Source organism: Ailuropoda melanoleuca, chromosome 2 (assembly GCF_002007445.2).
Source record: "Ailuropoda melanoleuca isolate Jingjing chromosome 2, ASM200744v2, whole genome shotgun sequence".
NCBI classification, from domain to species: domain Eukaryota; kingdom Metazoa; phylum Chordata; class Mammalia; order Carnivora; family Ursidae; genus Ailuropoda; species Ailuropoda melanoleuca.
In genome coordinates this window covers 144,210,906-144,215,654 of record NC_048219.1, presented here as the reverse complement: position 1 = coordinate 144,215,654, position 4,749 = coordinate 144,210,906, and the positions used below count along the sequence as shown (strand labels likewise).

Genomic DNA, 4,749 nt, shown 5'->3' with positions numbered 1-4,749 from the left:
TATATATAAATATATATATATATATATAAAACCATGAGTTCATACTAATATTCACTTTTAATCCAATACCATGAAATTCATTCTAGGTTTTCCCCCTTTTGTTATTTGTAATAATACAAATTTGTTCTTTCTCTGACAGGAAGAAACCTGGTTGTCATTATCCATAATATATTTTCTTTTTTTTTTAAAGATTTTGTGTATTTATTTGACAGAGAGAGACAGCCAGTGAGAGAGGGAACACAAGCAGGGGGAGTGGGAGAGGAAGAAGCAGGCTCCCAGCAGAGAAGCCTGATGTGGGGCTCGATCCCAGAACGCCGGGATCACGCCCTGAGCCGAAGGCAGACGCTTAACGACTGCGCCACCCAGGCGCCCCCATAATATATTTTCTTATTTGTTCAGTTATAGTACACACATAAAGTAGTTTCAGAATTGCAAGCTCATATCCCCGTGAGAAAAAAAATTTACTAAGAAGAGTACAGTATTTCTGTGCAGGATTTGGGGCTTTAGCCTTACAGTTTACCGTCAAAAACTGTTTTCCAAGGTTAGTTAGGTTAGTTCTTTTCTTCCCCACCTACTTCAGTACAATTATGTTATTCGTTTAATACATTTAATACACTTAAGTTCATTTATTACTTTTCATGTTTAAGGTTCTCCCCAAGTCCTGGATGATTTTACTTCTTTATTTTGCAGGGAGCAGGGGGAGCATGTGAAACATTACCATGGTTCTGAGTCAAAGCAATATAAAAAGACATACACAGACAAGTGTCACTCCTCCTCATTCTTACTGCACATTATTTCACCCATTCGCACTCACTCCCTGTAGGTAACTGATCTCGTTTCTGGTTTACCCTTTCTACATTTCTTTTGCACAAATAAGCAGATAAATGTTTATTTTCTTAAAATCTCCTTCCTTTTAACATGAGGTGGTTTATCTTCTTTGGTGTCTGTCTTTTCTCATACTTTTCGAACGTTATCCTGGATATTCTTGCCTGTTTATTTTTCCACAAAAACTTTAGTATCAATATATATAGCTCCATTTAAAAAAAAAACCTTGTTGATATTTTTTTTTGGAATTGCATTAAATCTATAAATTGACTTAAAGACATCTTTATAATGTTGACTCATTCTATCCAAGAATAGATGATGTCTTTCCATTTGTTCAAGTCTACATTTTTGGCTTTCAGGAGTGTTTTAAATTTTTCACATCTAGGTTTTACCCATTTATTATTATGTATATTTCTGAGTACTTCATCTTTTTATTGCTACTAATATGGGGCTTTCTCTACCTGTATGAACTGTAACTGGTTATTTTTTGTGTATGTGCACCAAAAGGGGTACATGTTGTGGGAAGACAAGCGTAGGTATATTGAATTTGAGGTACCAGCAGAATATACAAGTGGAAATGTTCTGGAGGCATTTCGAAATGCAAGACTAGACTCAGAGGGGAGGGGGGTGGGGGAATGGGATAGGCTGATGATGGGTAGTAAGGAGGGCACGTATTGCATGGTGCACTGGGTATTACACACAACTAATGAATCATCGAACGTTGCATCGGAAACCGGGGATGTACTGTATGGTGACTAACATAATATAATAAAAAATCATTTTAAAAAAAGTTAAAAATAAAAAAAAAAAAAGAAATGCAAGACTAGAGCTAGGAGAGATATTAGGGATTGATTTTTTTTTTAATCTATATGGGTGGTGATTGAAACCAGAAGGTAGAATGTGATCCCAAAGGAAGAGAGTTACTAAAAAAACAAAAATAAAATGAAGAACTGCAAGTTGAGGCCTGAATGTTGGAGAACACTCAGGTTTAGGACACAGAGAGGAGGTAGGAGGAACATCAGAATAAGGGAAGTCACAAAACCAACAAAGAAGAAAGATCCAAAGAGTAAAAGTGGGCCTCTGTGGCAGAAGCTGCAAAGACAATGAAGCCTAAGCAAATGCCATTAGATCCAGGTAATTAGTGTTTTCCGAAGCTTGGTCCCCAGCATTCTAGTTCCTTCAAGATAATAATATGTATTCTTCAAAAAAAAGATATGGAAAAAAAATGTTATGGAGATCAAAAGTTTGGAAAGCACTGATTAATCCAAATTAAATAGGTTTCTTTGCTATGGGACTTCTTAGAATTATTAACATGCTCCTAGGAGTTCTGAGTTTCCATAATAGAGAGTGGTATGCAGATTTCTACACTTGTTTTCCAACTAACCTACAGTGTCCTTAACCAATCTTTTTTTCCAAAAGAATTTTTCAAGATGAGCTGCATCTTGGAATATACTTTGGAAATTTTAGAGCACACTGTAAACCAATTTTTCCTAGCCTCCTCTCTGCCCTCCAAGTCAACACAGAATCTAGGAATTTTATTTCTGTTTTTCAGGAAACAGAACTTTCTAACTCTGGAAGATTGCCACGAAGTACTGCTCGTGTTGTCACACCATAGCCACAGCTGAACAGCACACTGAAAGCCGCTCCAAAGCAGGTGCCCAGAGCTGAAGACAGCAGGAGGGTGTGCTGAGGAAGACGGGGTTCTGCTGAGGGCAGGGGGAAGCAAGGAACCATTCGAGTCAAAAGGCCCAGGAGTTTCTGGAAACTCACAAGCAATCTGACAACACAGTTCCCAAGAGGTCTGACCAGGAGGGTCAGAAAGACTCAGTTGTTCTCAGAAGCAAATCCCCAACCCTGGGAATCCAGAAGCTGCAGGCTCTTTCCAGAAGTGAGCAGCTCCTGCCAGTGTCCTTCCAGACTAAGCCTGTAAGTGGGCAACAACATGGTAGGCAGGGTGGGAACAGGGCTGACTGGGATTCTATTTCTCAAATAGAAAACATCCTAAATATTCCAATATTCTAAATGAAATTTTAAATTGAAAATTTTAAATGAAAAGTCACTCCTTAAGAAATACATTGTCAGCATAGGAAAAAGCACTTCTCTCAATAAACACATTAACAGAAATTATAGTGACAGTGGAAGAGACAGCAAAGAGTTGGATGTTTTTATCATAAATCTGTTCATTGAAATGTAGCATTCATTTAAATAGAAGTCATGTGCAAAAAGAAATCTTTTGCATGATATTTTGTACTAAATTAAAAGGCATGGCAATTGCTTGATTATCCAATACTAATGCAAGATTCTTAATTTTTTTAAGGCCTAAAGGCATTGCAGAGTCTGGAGATAAGTGGATATATAAATACAGTCAGCTGGATCAGTGCCTGCCTCATGGAACTTCACCCAACTTCAGGTCCTAAATTTGCTCCAGTTGTGAGCCAGTCCGAACCAAGCCTGGTAGCATATTGGAAACCCCGTTCCCATCAGCATGTAGGGTCTGGAATGAGTCTTGTTATTCTAACTCTGGTATCCCAGGCACCCTTACTTACTTGACTTCCATCTTCTCTGCCCCCTATCTTCTTTGTGCATGCCTAACGTGCATTATGGGACTTCTTTCCCAGTTTATTTGGTAACCCAGTTTTCTCCTAGATATATATCTGTCCTAAATTCAAGCCCTTTTGACTGGGATCTTGACAGTCACCCTAGTCTTTGTCAGTAGCTAACCTCGACAACTCCCCAACACCGTCACTACCCCTACACTCTACCTGACTGCTGGGGTCTTGCTTCCAACCGGACAGAAATCTCACAACCACTGTTCTTTCACCATTTGACTTAAATTATCACTGCCTCATGGAGATCCTTACCACAAGGCCTCACCCCAAATATCTGATATTTTTAGCATAGGCTCTAATTGAAGAGGATGAAAGTTCCTATCAGTTCCCTGGACATCATGATTTGGAACGCTGACAACTCCCAACCATCAGTCTTAACCCTGCTTAGGCCCAAATAGCTCCCCTTTCTCAGCAATCTGCCCAGAATGAGGCCCCAAAATATTTTTTAAAAAATGTTAGTAACTGGGGCACCTGGGTGGCTCAGCCGTTAAGTGTCTGCCTTCGGCTCAGGTCATGATCCCAGGGTCCTGGGATCAAGCCCCGCATCGGGCTCCCTGCTCAGCGGGAAGCCTGCTTCTCCCTCTCACACTCCCCCTGCTTGTGTTCCCTCTCTCGCTGTCTCTTTCTGTCAAATAAATAAATAAAATCTTTTTTTAAAAAAATGTTAGTAACTTGTTCTTTTCTTATGTTCTTAATTTCTTCTTTGGAGTCCACAGTTGTATAAATCAGATATTTTGTAATATCTAACCAATGCTTCCATTAATTGAAGTTCTTGGGGTCTAATCATGCCATATGATGTATTTACTGACCTTCACTCATAGTAGATTATTTCCTGTGTATTCTATAGTTTAAGTCTGTGAGGCTTCCTCCGTGGAATTATGTGCCGCTATGATTAAAGACATACCCCTCCGGAAAACTTTGTCACTTGCTTCTACCAAGAACTGTAGGAGTAATACCAGTCTAGCCTGGACCTCATTTTTGGGGGGAGGGGGGTTGATTTCTCAGTTTAGGAGAGTTCCTGGGCCTCTACAGATAGTGTAAATTCAAACAACAAATTCATATGAGGACTTGTGATTACACACTTAAAGTGGATATGATTTCAGTCCACCTAGAATACAGGTGAAAAGTTCCTGGTTGCCTCCTTGTGTTGGTAGAGATTTTTGCTAGCTTGCGCTTTCTCTGAGGGCACAATCCTTGAGGGCTTTAGCCAACGTGACACTGGCTCAAAGCCTCTCGTGTTCTTGCACGGGATAATAAACGCCAGGTTAGAGTTAACAAGACCAAGAAACTCTCCAGGGAAGTCATAACATCATCT

General features: G+C 39.7%; 1 long non-coding RNA gene across 2 annotated transcripts in view; it reads left to right on the top strand.

The window, feature by feature from the left end:
* Positions 1-3,988, top strand: part of LOC109491205 — a 17,050-nt gene extending 13,062 nt beyond the window's left edge. For both annotated transcript variants that reach the window (XR_002144537.2, XR_002144538.2), the window contains exons 3-4: positions 2,378-2,751; positions 3,143-3,988. This is a non-coding gene — a long non-coding RNA (uncharacterized LOC109491205). The remainder of the gene's footprint in view (positions 1-2,377; positions 2,752-3,142) is intronic.
* Positions 3,989-4,749: the final 761 nt, after the last annotated feature.